Here is a 16,497-nt window from a genome sequence, read left to right as displayed (position 1 = left end):
TGGTGACCTCACACAAAAGATTCCATGCATGTATTGCTACACTCAGTGCCCCCAATCCTGCAGCAGGCCACCACTGACACACACCTCTGCTTGAGAACGTATGGGTCCTAGTAAAAGACCAGTTCTCCATGAGATAAGATACTGGTGCAGGTTTGGGGGCACTGAGTATCCTTGCCTGGAGAATCCAATATTCTTGCCTGGAGAATCCTATGGACGGAGGAGCCTACAGTCTATGGAATCACAAAGAGTTGGACATGACTGAGCTACTGAACTGAACTGAACTGAACTGAGGGTGTGTAACCTTTGGATATGTAGGGCTACTACACCCTGCTTTGTGGGTGACAATAGCCTTTTAGCCAGGACCCCTCCCATTTTCTGAAACCCTTAAATCATCCCTCTTTCATATGACATCTAGCAGGTACAAACAATGAAGAGTTGTCACTTTGGTTAACAGACGTTTGCCCAAAATTTTCAACTGCATCCTCTACCCTGGTACTTGAACTGGAAAAAGAGGTTTTCCAGTTTATCTCTCAGGGTGCTCAGTTATGAACTGGTAAACACAATCGATTTGGTGTGCCTGCCATCTGCACTGAGAAACTCTTGTTCAAACTGCTCCAGTTTCTGATCCCAGTTCTTCCTTTCAGTCCCCTGGCATTCCTTTGAGTTCCATTCTTCTTCCATAAGTCCATTTATCACCAATTACTCCCTTCACTGACTGGTATCGCTATTCAACTGGACAAACAAAACATCCTAAAATTATCCTTCATGTGCTTTTTTGCTCACCACAATTCTATTCATGTTCAAAATTAGCTTTTAAACAAATCTCTGATTTTGTATCCTCAGTAGGTGATGAATTCATAAATTATCTTTTTTCCGTCATTCTTTACACAACATCTAATAGCAAACTGTAGGCACTTAATACTGACAGAATGACTATATAAGAGTATTCTGAAAAAATATTCAACAGTGATTTTCAATTTTTCTCTTTAGTTGCATTAAATCGATTTCACTTTCTATGAGAATACTAAAATCCTTTGGTAAAATTTTTAATAATATACATTTTTTCAAATTTTGGTGATATACTCTTTGAAGTTAGAAAGTTGTATAACTTTTTTAAAAAAAAGGTTTAATGGGAGGATAATTGCCTTACCATATTGTGTTGGTTTCTGCCATACAACAATGTGAATCAGCCAAAAGTATACATATGGTCCCTTCCTCTTGAAATTCCCTCCCACTCCCCACACCATCCCATTCCTCTAGGTTGTCATAGAACACCCAGTTGAAATCCTTGTGTTATACCGCAACTTCCCACTAGCTATCTGTTTGACACATGGTAATGTATATGAGAAACTTGTATCACTTTATATGCAGTGATAATCAGAATTTTTTAATATAGAGTCGTTAGAGTTACTGAATGAATGCTTATATGAATACAGAGTAAATCAGTGCATGCTGCTGCTGCTAAGTCACTTCAGTCGTGTCCGACTCTGTGCGACCCCATAGAGGGCAGCCCACCAGGCTCCCCGGTCCCTGGGATTCTCCAGGCAAGAACACTGGAGTGGGTTGCCATTTCCTTCTCCAATAAATGACAGTGAAAAGTGAAAGTGAAGTCGCTCAGTCGTGTCGGACTCTTCGTGACCCCATGGACTGCAGACTACCAGGCTCCTCCGCCCATGGGATTTTCCAGGCAAGAATACTGGAGTGGGTTGTCATTGCTTTCTCCAAATCAGTGCATCAGTTCAGTTCAGTTCAGTTGCTCAGTCGTGTCCGACTCTTTGCGATCCCGTGAATCGCAGCACTCCAGGCCTCCCTGTCCATCACCAACTCCCGGAGTTCACTCAGACTCATGTCCATGAGTCAGTGATGCCATCCAGCCATCTCATCCTCTGTCGTCCCCTTCTCCTCCTGCCCCCAATCCCTCCCAGCATCAGAGTCTTTTCCAAAGAGTCAACTCTTTGCATGAGGTGGCCAAAGTACTGGAGTTTCAGCTTTAGCATCATTCCTGCCAAAGAAATCCCAGGGCTGATCTCCTTCAGAATGGACTGGTTGGATCTCCTTGCAGTCCAAGGGACTTTCAAGAGTCTTCTCCCACACCACAGTTCAAAAGCATCAATTCTTCGGTACTCAGCTTTCTTCACAGTCCAACTCTCACATCCATACATGACCACAGGAAAAACCATAGCCTTGACTAGATGGACCTTTGTTGGTAAAGTAATGTCTCTGCTTTTCAATACACTATCTAGGTTGGTCGTAACTTTCCTTCCAAGGAGTAAGCGTCTTGTGATTTCATGGCTGCAGTCACCATCTACAGTCATTTTGGAGCCCGAAAAAATAAAGTCTGATACTATTTCCACTGTCAGTGCATAGTCATCCACAATACTTGAGAATAAAGTGTATGTAGGAATATGAAAATCTATTTTCTTCATTTCATTTGTCATTAAAATCTTAATGGAGGATAAAATATTGAAGTACTCTACTAAGAAATATAATTTTAAACCTTAAAAAAGTTGCTTTTAATATTTTTGGTAACTTATTTGATTAATAGTTATATGTTAGTACTCACAAAAATGTTTTTAAACATAAATATAATCCATATTAAAATATGTATAAAAAATGATAAAATGTGAATGAATTTACTTGGAATTTTGCTTCTAAAAACTAAGGCTAGTACATCTAAGTGGATTTTTCACCCAAAATGCTTAAGAATGCGAGCATTATGTTCAATCAACAAAACAAAGATAGTCCTAAATGACACCAAATTATCAAAAATGTTCTCAACATATGAGAAGAAATTCCTTGAATATATTCTTATTTTTTGATATTGCTAGTTAATTTGTAGATATGTAAAAGATTTAATTGTATTAGAAAAAAAAGTCCAAAAGAAATATATTTTTACAAATGATATTCATTAATTATATAAAGCAATCCCTTCTATTTGGAATATGAAATGATGACTATTATTACCTATTAAATTTTAGAATATCTACCATACTGTCTTTTACTTTTATAAGAAAATTATATGTACCACCTGCAACACATATATGAAACATATACACATCCTCTCCTCTACTATTCATCTTTTCTTCTTAATTCAATGTCTACATAACAGGGCACATTGATTGAGTTTATTCCTTGGATTCCACTATGTAGGTAGAGTTTTAATAGTACCTAGACTTCCCTTTTTATAGGCACTCATGAATGATCTTGTGATCGGTAGTCACATGAACAGAATAGAACAATGGCTCCCGAAAGAAATAATTCATGAAGAGAATAAAAGAAAAGATGAGACTTCCACTCTAGGAAGATATCCAGAGAAGGAAATGGGAAGAACTTATTGCTGTCCCCTGGACAGGTTGAAGATAAATATGAAGGAAAGAAGTATTATTGTTTCAGGTGGATGGAAATTATTTCTTTATACTAGGAGCCTAGAATAAAGTAACTGCTACTATATTTATATTGTTGTTTTTGCTGTTTAGTCATTCAGCCATATCACATTCTTTTGTGACCCCATGGTCTTGGGATTTCCCAAAAATGAATACTGAAGTGGGTTGCCATTCCCTCTCCAGGGGATCTTCCTGACCCAGGGATCAAACCACCTGAGCCACTGGGGAAGCAATTTTACCTTACCCATTATAATTACCTGTTTAGATATTTAATATTTTATTCATCATTTTTAACATGCAGAAATATATAATTTTCTTACTAGAGAACATATTTTGTATTTTGGAGCTTTTAGTATTTTATAAAAATTGTATCAATAACCTATTACGTATAAATGCATATCTTTTACAATTAAAATCAGATAAATATTCACAGAAGAGAGATTTTAGCTGAATATGATAAATTATATCCAAAGCTTGTAGGTATAACTGAGTTCCTTCCTTTAAGCAGGATTACTAGACAGTTATAGCAATATGACTATATACATTGTATGGCAGTAGAAACACATATTTGGATATGACATATACAGATTGTAGGAGATTTAAAAAAAAAAAAATCCCATGTGAGTTTCAGACCCCTTTATCACTGCTCACGGCTTGCTCTGGGTTTTATTCAGTTCCAGGCTTCAAGATTCAGAGCTATCTGAGGGAAATTTTCCTGTGTAGAGCTATTCCAGGGGGGTTCTTTTCTCCCTTTCATGAATAAATATGAACCAACCAGTTATAATTATTTGCAAAACTGTTCAACCTAAGCATCAAAATGAGAAACAAACATGATGAAATAGAAGCATATGTTCTGGTGGCAACATTTCAGTATTTATCACATTTTATTTTTTTTTCTTTATTTGTCATATACTCTAAATTAGCAGAAGAGTCTCTAAAGAACAGAATTACTTTTCATGCTTGATCATGGCTGCTAATAACAGCATGCACTTCACCAGTGAAGCAGATGACTCAAAGAGAATCCCATGCCACCTACTAAAATGGCACCTTTTAATGAATAAACTTGATTTCTGAGTTTGGATCCTCATAATTTTCTATATAAACTGAAAGTGTAATATCTACATACAGTCTTCTCAAAAATAGTTTGACATTCTTAAATTATACTGAATTATCACTAATGGTTAGAAAATGGTTACAGTCAGGATTTCGATTTGAGAAATATGGCTTTTTTTCTTTTGCTCAACTTGGAAAATATCACTCCATTTCTTTAAAAAAATGCATGCTAGTTTTGAAATAGTTTGGAGATTTTATTTTATGTTTTTTTTTTTTTTTATGAAAATAGAGTATATTTCTATGGGTAACAATGAATGATGGATATAATGATGAGATGAAGAATTACGATGTTAATAAATTTCAAAGAGTAAAACATAAGTTTAAGATACTGAATTTGGATCATATTTTCGGGTCTTGGTAATTAATTTAGCTCCATTGAGAGTAATTATCTTAAACTTATATGCTCTTTGATTTTATTATGCTAACATCATAATAAGTTTAGGCATATTGTTATTAGTATGGTCTCTAAAAGCATCTAGTTGAGTATAAATTCCAGCTACTCAGAAAAAACATGTATTGTGACATTAAGGTGAAAAATCGTTGAAACACAGTTTTTCTCATCTGAAAAATGGTGATGAGTGGAACTAAAGTGAAGATTAAAGACAGCAATGCATATAAGCATAACATCTTTGAAATAAATATTAGTTTAGAAAAACGTTAAATAAAATAATCTTAGGAAAATATTGAAGTGGCTCAGTGGGAAAGAATCTGCTTGCAATGCAGATGTGGGCAGGATATGCAGGCTCAATTCTTGGTTGGAGAAGATCCCCCCAGAGGAGTAAAGGGCAACCCACACCAGTATTCTTGCCTAAAACAATCCCAATTCATTGTGTTGCAAAAGAGTCAGACATGACTGGGGACTAAATAATAATGAAATGATTTTTTATTAGTAGCTTTTACAAACTCTCAAAAATAGAGTGCCAAAGTGAGTGAAATATAACTCTCTACTTCTTAATCTTTGAAAGATTCTTTGAGTCTTACTTTTGGAAAACTTATTATGGAGCTAGATTGCAAAAGCAAATAATATAAGAAATATTCAGAGACAATGCTGATATTTTAATAATCATTACACTTAGAAATTAGAATTTAAATAATATATTGTGGCATAAAAAATATAGGCTATTTGGGAGGAGAAATAGTTTCGTGCTATTATAAATCATCGGTAAAGAATCTGCCTGCAATGACGGAGACTGAAGTTCCAACCCTGGGTCAGGAAGATCTCCTGGAGAAGGAAAATGCAACCCACTCCAGTATTCTTGCCTGGACAGAGGAGCCTGGCAGGCTGCAGTCATGGGGTCGCAAGAGTCACACATGACTTAGCGACTAAAGCACCAAACCACCAGCATAAATCATATTTTTTGCTCTTTGGGGGATAAAGATTTATATCTCAGCTTCTCTGACACTTTTTAAAATTATACTTTAGGATCACAAATTTTAAGAACCTCCCAATATATATCAGAAAAATTTTGTTCTTTATCTTCCTTTTACTTTTTTATTTAGTATCTCCCCCACTTCCAAATATGTTCACCTATGATATTAATTTTCTATTTATATTCTTATAAAATTGATTCTTCTGTGCTTTACCTTAGGTAGGTTTTTAAAGTTAATAAATAGTGATTGCATGGTTCAGTTTAGGGAAATATCAACAACTACATGGTTTTAAGAGATCCATAAATAAAGGGGTATCATGAAATGTAAATTTCAAAGGAGAAAACTGAAGCACAAACATCAAATATTCTCTCTTTTCTTATATGTCAAAAAGTTGTCAGAAGTATTCTTATAAGTATTCTATAAGCTAGTATGTTTCATATTTTTTAATTTATATATTTAATTGAAGGATAATTGCTTTAAAGAATTTCATTGTTTTCTGTCAAACTTCAACATGAATCAGCCATAGGTAGACATATTTTACCCATTAGTTTCTTATGTCATTCCTCTAACTGAGTTTGTTCCAGCAGCATCATCTTTAAACCTTCACTGTTGTTCAGTTACTCAGTTGTGTCCAACTCTTTGCGACCCCGTGGACTGCAGCATGCCAGGGTTCCCTGGCATGTCCTTCACCATCTCCTGGAGATTGCTCAAGCTCATGTCCATTGGGTCAAACATATCATTTATAAGTTCCAGACCTTTAGCAACTACTGTATGTTGAATTATATGATATATTCTGAATTCCTTTTTCAACACGGTGGTCATTTATCCTGAGATGATTGTCACTGTCCTGTTTGTGTATAAGTACCCTCTCCTGGAAACTATGACAACCTCTTACTTAAAGGTTCCATTTTTATTTTGCAGAGGTAGTGTTAAAATGAGGTCATTCCCAAAAAGAATATATTTGAAATCAATGTGTGTGTGTGTATGTGTTAATGTCTGAATATGTCCTTATTATTTTCTTTCCTAAAGGGTTGATATTAGTGGCATATAATTCTATGTTATAAATTGTTACAGTGTTATTTTTAATTCTAATAATTTTAAAGAACTTTTAAGATTTGAGATTTCATAAAAATCCTGGGCAGCAGCTTGAAGGCACTATTTTTCTAACTATTCAAGTTTTTCTTATATGGTAAATTTTCCTTTACTATTTTTACTATATCACTTGAAGTTTGTCTTTATTGTGTTCTAAATTCTTTCTTTCTCACTCTAGAAGGTAAATATTAGCTTCCAGGAGTGTTGCTGTATACCTCTTAACACATTTTTCTCGGTTTCCATTTCGTTATCATTGACAATTTTGAATAGCTATGTTTAAAATGTAGTTACTGAAGATGCTCTATAGCTGATTCTAATAGCCACAAAAATTTAATAACTACCATTTCAGAACACCTGAAATTTTCTTCCAAGACTAACTTATATTACATTCCTTTTTTCAATAATAGCAATTAATTTTCTTAGTCTTTTATGTTCTGATTTCTATTTTTCACAAGGGTCTCTTTTTTTAATGGATATGCATATTGAAGATAATAACAGTTCTTTAAAATACTTCTCTATCCACTGGCTACATTTAGTTACTCTGTAATCAGTTTTTTGGCATGACTAATTTTGGTGTCCTTACATGTGCTGATAATAATGTCTGGTTTTCAGCTGGCATGAGTGATATTTTGGGTTTCCCCAGACATGAATTCAATCCCTGGATCACGAAGATCCGCTAGAGGAGGAAATGGCAACCTGCTCCAGTATTCTTACCTGGAAAATTCCATAGACAGAGGCACCTGGCGGGCTGCAGTCCATGGGGTTGCAGAGTTAAACATGATTGAGCAACTTAGCATGCAAGCACACACATCACTACTACCCTCCTTGCTAAATTGAAGGGTGGATACCTATTTGTATACAACTGTTTTTGATGGATAATTCTCTTGTTTTCGTTTATAGTAACTTAAATGTGTGTCCAGTCTCATAATTTACTGTTGTTAGTGGAATTTTCAGAGTGGAATGGAGACAAAATGTTCTTACAATGCTAACTTTTAAAAAAGTAGTAAGAACAACGATTTTGATTTTTGAACCTATCGGTATAAAATATGTGTAGCAATGCATTTTTTAATCTAGAACTTCATGTAAATGGTTACATAAGACTAGTGTTTGTTTCACATTATTAGACAAAGCCATACTTTTCAAGTACTGGCAAGATTTTGTTTCTTGGTAGTATTCTATTGTTATTATTTAGAGACATTACTTTGCCAACAAAGGTCCATCTAGTCAAGGCTATGGTTTTTCCTGTGGTCATGTATGGATGTGAGAGTTGGACTGTGAAGAAAGCTGAGTGCTGAAGAATTGATGCTTTTGAACTGTGGTGTTGGAGAAGACTCTTGAGAGTCCCTTGGACTGCAAGGATATCCAACCAGTCCATCCTAAAGGAGATCAGCCCTGGGATTTCTTTGGAAGGAATGATGCTAAATCTTAAACTCCAGTACTTTGGCCACCTCATGCGAAGAGTTGACTCATTGGAAACGACTGATGCTGGGAGGGATTGGGGCAGGAGGAAAAGGGGACGACAGAGGATGAGATGGCTGGATGACATCACTGACTTGATGGACGTGAGATTGAGTGAACTCCAGGAATTGGTGATGGACAGGGAGGCCTGGCAGCGAAGGCCGTGGCACCCCACTCCAGTACTCTTGCCTGGAAAATCCCATGGATGGAGGAGCCTGATAGGCTGCAGTCCATGGGGTCGCTAAGAGTAGGACACAACTGAGCGATTTCACTTTCACTTTTCACTTTCATGCATTGGAGAAGGAAATGGCAACCCACTCCAGTGTTTTTGCCTGGAGAATCCCAGGGACAGGGGAGCCTGGTGGGCTGCCATCTATGGAGTCGCACAAAGTCGAACATGACTGAAGCGACTTAGCAGCAGCAGGGAGGCCTGGCGTGCCTGGATTCATGGGGTCACAAAGAGTCAGACATGACTGCACGACTGAACTGAACTGAACTGAGGATTATCTCTTTCAATGAATTTCCAAGTTGACACACATTTTCAACTATTAAACAGGTAATTTAAGGTAATACTCCAAACTCCTGTGAAATATTTTAATATACCATTTCAAATATTTAAATAGTAAAACTTCAGAGTGGGGGAAATAGGGAGAGGTTGGTAAAAAGGCACAGTGCTAAGATGCTTAAGGTAGAATAACAGTATAATTTAAATGTATACACCACCATGAATGCATGAGAAGATGAAACTTGCTCTAAATCACTCTGGGATTTATGTATTTTATACATTTTTGTACATTAACATATTTCTAAAGATTTGTATTCACTGAAGTATGGGACTGAAGAACTTCTAAGGGGAGACAACATGTATTTCTGTCTCTCAGAGCCCATCTCCATCTGCTCTTATGTCACAACAGAAGTTGTAAATTCTGAAGAAATGGTTTAATCGGTAGAAAGGGTGATAATAAAGCCTTCCAAAAGGTGGTTGATATCTCAGGTAGCAGCATAAGAAGAAAGGTTCAATTATCATGTAACAAAGCATCATTGAGGTTAATTTTCAAGTAGAAGTAAAGCTATCTGAACTGCTAGAAAGTATAGTTTAATGCTGCTTTAAGCTTTACAAAGTATTTTATATACTGTGTTTGGTATTGCCTGCACCCAAGATTCTGTTCTTCTATCACGACACTGAATTCTGGCCATTCAAAATCTTTTTATATGTGAAAAAATATTTATAAAACCTCATCACTTGCTCTCATACCACAGACCTGACATTAGGTCTTTATACAGCAATAAATTCAGTCAACATTCAAGAAGTGGCAGTTCTGCCATATAAAGTATTTTGCTGTATTTATTTGTTGAGGTTGCCATAATGGACTGGGTAGCTTAAGCAGCAGAAATTTATTTTCTCACAGTTCTGGAGGCTAGAAGTCTGAGATGAAAGTGTTAGCAAGGTTGGTTTCTTCTGAGGACTTCTTCTTTGACATGTAGATGGCAGTCTTCTCCATATCCTCTCATATAGTCTTCCCTCTGTCCAAATTGCCTCTTGGCACAAGGACATCAGTCATATTAGATTAGGTCCTACCCCAGTGACTTCATTTTAACTTAATTTCTTCTTTCAAGATTCTGTATTCAAATGCAGTCACACTCAGACACTGGGACTTAGAAGGACACAATTAATTTCAAAACAATTATCTAGATAAAACACTAATATTTCTCAAACCTATTTTGATCCATACGGTCAAGTTATAAACTGACTAAGCAACACATTCATGTGGTCATTCTAAGAGAATTCTTCAGATGAAAAGTGTATCTTTTTCATGTATTTCAAATTTTCCTTATGATTGGAACATAGGCAAAAATGCTAGTTACAGAAACCATCTTATATCAGTAATAGCATGCTAAAGATGGTGGAGAGATGAGATAGGTCATCATAGGTAGCAATCACATTGTGGGGCTGTACTTGAAAGAAAAACATCATATATGTATGTGTGTGTGTATGTGTGTGTGTGTGTATATATGCATGAATATATATATACACATACTTTCCATCTTTATATGAATATAAATATTTTCTTTTTAAATTTTTTGTTACCTGCACTAGTCCTAACTGATTAAATCAGACAGGGCTTTTTTGGATAATCTGGCATTGGTGCTACCATTAGAGCCAGAGAAGAATTTTTGATTTCCCTTGTGTATCTTTTATGTCAGTATTTATCAGTGAAAGAATTACAGAGGTTGAAAAATTAAAATGCTCAATGTGTTAGCCATTGAAAAGCTGACGAGTGATATTACTTCACTTGGTTATCTTGTTAAATTATTGCTTTCATGAGATATGCTAATCTCCAGCTCTATAAATATGAATATGCAACAAGTACTAGGTCAGTAATTATGCTACATTTAATAGCTGTCCACTGTGGACTGAATTGTGTACCACCAAAGTTCCAGAGTTGAAGTCCTAACTAGTAGTTCCTCAAAAGGTGACTGTACTTGGAGACAGGGCCTTTAAAGAGGTAAATAATGCAAAATGATGTCCTATGGGTGGACTTTAATTCAATATACCTGGTACCCTGATGAAAAAGACGAAGGCACACATGTGTATGAATAGAGGAAAGACTGCATAAGGACATAGCCAAAAGGCAGTCATCTGCAAGCCAAGGAGAGAGATCTCAGGAGGAAAAAAAAAAACTTGCTGAGGGGTTGCTTGGACATCTAGCCTTCAGAACTATATTTCTGTTAGTTAAGTTACACTGTCTGCATTATGGAAAACTTAGCAAACTAAAACACTGACATTGTCACAAATTGTTGACATTCAGTAACATTCATATTTCAGAAATAGAGGCTAAAATCGCATTTTCCTTTTCATAACCTAACAGTGCTAGAGAAGAATAATTTTTCAGAAAGCATTTGAAATGTATTCATTATTTTGTTCATCTATTTGCTGTTGACACTGTAATTAAGTAGTATTTTCTCCAATAAGCTGTTGTATTCTCTGGAAAAAGTATATGTCTCCTCTTACTCTGAGAGCAAAAGTGGTTGCATAACAGGAAAACAAAAGTGAGAGAAAAATTTTTAATCAGGGCATATTATATTCAAAGCACAGCAGAAATGTTTGAGAAATGATGATAAGAAAAATTAAGATAAATTTCAAACAAGGAGTAGCACTTAGAAAAATTAAGGAAAAGAAACATCTTTCATATGTTTATAACATTAAGTTGAGTGATAAATGTAGTAAGCTTTTAAAAAACAATAGCTAAGAGAACTCTATTCCAGTATTCTTGCCTAGGAAATCCTAAGGACAAAGTCTGAGCCTAGTGGGCGACAGTCCATGGGGTTGCAAAGATTTGGACATGACTTAGCAACTGAGCCCAAGAGAACTCAGTGAAGAATAGATGTGATCAATTGGTAGAATTGGAAAATAACTTAAAATGCCATTGGGAAACTATCTAAAAGGAATTTCTACTTGTATAATTTTGTTGCTTAGTAGTTCTAGTTTGTAATTCTTGCCTACATAGATTTCATTCATAGCAGCCTCTTTTGAAATAATATGCTCAAGTCTTAACTTCCTAACTAAAAACAAATATATAAACAAAAATCTGAAATAGAATTGATGTTAAAACAACTAATTTCAGAAGAAGAATAATAAACATAAATTTATAACAATTTGCTAAATCAATTCTTATGTCTTAGGGACTGAGAATCCATAATTAAGGTAAGAGCATCCTTGTTTGTTTATTTTTTATAGACAATTATTGTGTATTTACTTTTGTCTATTATAAATCAAGGATGATTGTGACAATCTTCAGAAAAGACCTCCTAAGTCAGGGTGACTGTTGAACAGGAAAGAGTACAGGGTGTACCTGACCAATATTTTCCAGGATGAAAATATTGACATGAACTAGGCTGAGACCCCTCATCTTTGGGAAAAGTTCTTTTCAGATTGGTGCCCCAGGAATAAGAAGGTCAATTTCCTATGAGGTCCTAAATAATTGTCTAGTCAGCTTAGTATTATTAAGGCTAAACCAGACCTTCATTTCCTTGCTAAATGGTTAGGTTGAAATTTTCCAATAACCACTGGATATTTACCAGTTTTTAATTTTTTTTTTTTTTTTTTATATATATACATGGGCTTCCCTGGTGGCTCTGGTGATAAAGAATCTGCCTGCAATGTGGGAGCTCCAGTTTCGATCCCTGGGTTGGGAAGATCCCCTGGAGAAGGGAATGATAACCCACTCAACTATTCTAGGCTGGAGAATTCCACGGACACAGGAACCTAACAGGGCTATGGGGCTTTGCAACAGTCTACAGGGTCGCAAAGAGTCAGCTGAGCGACTAACAGTTTCATACTTTGGTATACATATTCTTTTGTTCTCTTTAAGAAAAAAGCTCTATACAAACATATTTAACTATCTAAAATACAAACATGTTTAATTTCCAACTTGTGATGTGTCAGTCTCTATTGAATGGTTTGACTTGTTAATGAGTAATAATACCACTAATAAAAAAGGTATAAAAATATAGTGCTGGGAATTCCCTGATGGTCCAGCGATTAGGACTCCATGCTGTCTCTGCCAAGGGCCTGGGGTGGATTCCTGGCCGGGAACTAAGGAACTGTGTGGCCCACAAGCTTCATAGTGTGGCCACAAAAAAAAAAAAGAATATTTTGCTCATGTTTGGATATATATATGCAGCAGAATTAAGTTGAAATGTCTTAATTTCATTAAAACAAACTGATCACTATTAAAAGCATCTGCTACTGTTGTCAGGTTGAAATATTTTACCATTTAGGAAGACAGAACTATGTTTTGGAGTGATAATTTGCAATTGAAATTCACCAATAGAAATATATTTTACTTTGGGGATGTGATTAATTTAAGCAAAACAACATCTGTCACACTAAAGTAATGCTAATTTTAATTTTATTGTTATTTTTTATGTTTATGTGGGATATTTTTGTAAACAAACATTATGTTTTATTGGCATTAAATCTATGGGCTTAAGAAATTTATTTCTAGCTATGTCTGTAATTGTAAATTATGATTGAATTGCAAATTATCACAATAGCACACAAAATTTAACCTTCTTTAATAAGAACCTCTCCACCATTCCATTTGAAACCAATCACCAATATAGCCATGGACATGAACTTGGGCAAACTCTGGGAGATGGTGAGGGACAGGGAGGCCTGATGTGGTGCTGTCCCTAGGGTCACAAAGAGAATTACTTGGTGACTGAACAACTGATATAGGCAATACAAACCCTCTATAAGAGTTTTCATTGTTCTACATAATTGCCTACTTCCATTTTTTCTTCTTTTTGTTTTTAATTTAGATACTCTTATAGGTGTGTACTGACGTATTTTTCTCCATATATCAGCTGTATTTGTGTTACTATATGAATGTTTTTGTGTGCAAGTATGTGTGTGAGAGTTATCAGGAGACAAAGCTTCATTAATAGTCTTGTTTCTTCACAGTCAGGACTTCCTAAACACAGACTGCTGGTAACCTGAGGAAAAGGATGTTTCGATGAAAAACAACATTGGAAATTAAATACAGACCTCAGGTGTGAGAGATTTGCAAATTTGTCTCCCATGGAGCCACTCTTTTACATTCCAAATGGTTATGGACCTAGAGGCTTTCCCCTCTTGACCAGGAGAAATAGATGCCTAATGCATTTTAATTATGAACTTATAATTTTTAATTAACCTTGGATTTTTGAAATTACCTTTATCTATACTTAATTTCCTTAAGACATTATTAGATTCTCTTTGGTATATTTCATTCTTACCACACTGAAACATTTGTCACAAAACTTTAGTGAGACATAAATCATACCATTCCAGATTTTTTAGTATACACAGAGTGGGTAATCATCACTACGATCAATTTTAGAACATTCATCACCTCAAAAAATAACCCATACCTCTTAGCAATCACTTTCCATTTTCCAACAACACTTATCCTAGTGGGTGTAATATGTCAAGATTTCAATATGCATTTCACTAACAGCCAAAGATGTTGAACATCTTTTAATACACTTACTGACTTATATATCTTCTTTGTAGAAATTTCAGTTCAGATACTTTCACAATATTAAATATTATTGTTTTTTATGATTGAGTTGTAAGAGTTCTGTGTATAGTCAACATAAAAGTAGCTTAATACATAATTTAAAGCTATTTTTCTTACTATGAATTGTCTTTTTACTTCCTTGATAATATCCTTTAAAGTAAAACCTTTGGAATTTTAAGGTAGTCCAATTTATGTTTTTTTTCATTTGTACCATATTCTCTGGAGTCAAAATTGGTAAAGCTTTGCCAGATCAAGATTACAAAGATTTTCTTCTAACTATTTTAGCAGTTACATTTAGATCTACAAACCACTTTGTGCAAATATTTTAAATTTTAGTACCACTTTAAGCCCCCTTTCATTTTCCTATAAGTTTGTATTTTTATTATTTTAGAATTATCTTATATTTTCTTAACAGCTATTTACATATGTTTAAGAAATCTCAGGCACATTATAGTTTGCATTGTCACTATTTTTATGGCATCTATTAATGAACAAGCATTTTCTTTTATACTTACTATTTATATGACCAGTTTACGCACTATCACTAGATAGGAACTTAAGGAAGATATTTTCCTACATTAGCTTCTAGGATTTTTATTTTTGTACCTTAAACATTTCCTCTACAAATTATCTGGAGTTTATTTTATTTATGGGATGACAGCAGTCATGTTTCCCTGTTTCCTGATCTGAATAACACAATAGACCCAACAGAGTTTATTTGATAGTTTTTTTTAAATTATTTCCTCACTGTTTTCTAGGACAAACTTCAAAAGTTCTTTTACCCTTTCATCATTCCCATTGGTTAATTTGTCAAAGCCTTAATTTCTATATCATCATAACTAAGCTTTTTTCCCCTGAAATTATATGTTGGTATAAAACATTTTAAATTATTCAACTTAGTAATATTTATGGCTATCACCATCCTTTGCATTTTCATGTAAATATTAGACTAGATCTTCACTTTCCACAAATATTTCTTAGAACTAAATTGTGTTAACAGATATTCTAAAAATCAGCCTGGAATACATTGGCATATTTACAGTTTAGCACTATTAGTACTATTGTTCCTATTAATACTTTTGCAAGTATTTTTCTTGCAAAAATATGCATTTGTCATAGATGAAGCTATATGGCAAGTAATATTTTCGGTATTTTTTTTCGGTAGAATGCATGGAGATATCATCGTTTTGTTTATTTGAAATTGCCACTTGTTCATATTAATTTCTCTGTAGTTTTCCATTGAATAATTAAATTACATTTTTAAAAACTATGCACTGGATGGGGAAAGATCTGAGCTTGATTAATACCATCAACAACAGGGGTTGTCAGCTTTAAATATTTTACTAAATTGTTATTTTTAATAGTACAATACATATGCATTTTGGCTAATGTAAATACACTGATCAGATATTTCAAATTCCTCAAGCAAAGCACAATCTCAAACTCCTATGGTATTTAACCATTTATTCTGTTTCATAGTTTAAATCTGCATCAACTTTACTCAAAGAGTAGAATCTACATTATTGTGAGAGTCAATGATTTAAATCTATATTTAATTATTTCTCTTTTACCTAGTCTTATTTTTTCATGATTAATCTCTTCATTTACTACATTTAAACTTGAAAATGATAAGATAAAAAGAAAACCTAACACACTTACAGTGGAATACTGCTGTTGTTCAGTTGCTAAGTTGTGTACAACTCTGGAACCCCATGGACTGCAGCATGCCAGCGTTCCCTGTCCTTCAACATCTCCCGGAGTTTGCTCAAACTCATGTCCATTGAGTTGATGATGCCATTCAACCATCTTATCCTCTGTTATCCCCTTCTCCTCCTGCCCTCACTCTTTCCCAGCATCGGGGTCTTTTCCAATGAGTTGGCTCTTCACGTCAGGTGGCCAAAATGTTAGAGCTTCAATTTCAGCATCAGTCCTTCCAATAAATATTCAGGATTAATTTCCTTTAGAATTGACTAGTTTGATATCCCCTGGACTCTGGAGAGTCTTCTCCAGCACCA

This window comes from Bos indicus, chromosome 12, assembly GCF_029378745.1.
Source record: "Bos indicus isolate NIAB-ARS_2022 breed Sahiwal x Tharparkar chromosome 12, NIAB-ARS_B.indTharparkar_mat_pri_1.0, whole genome shotgun sequence".
In the NCBI taxonomy this organism is placed as follows: domain Eukaryota; kingdom Metazoa; phylum Chordata; class Mammalia; order Artiodactyla; family Bovidae; genus Bos; species Bos indicus.
Note: the sequence above shows the minus strand (reverse complement) of the source record.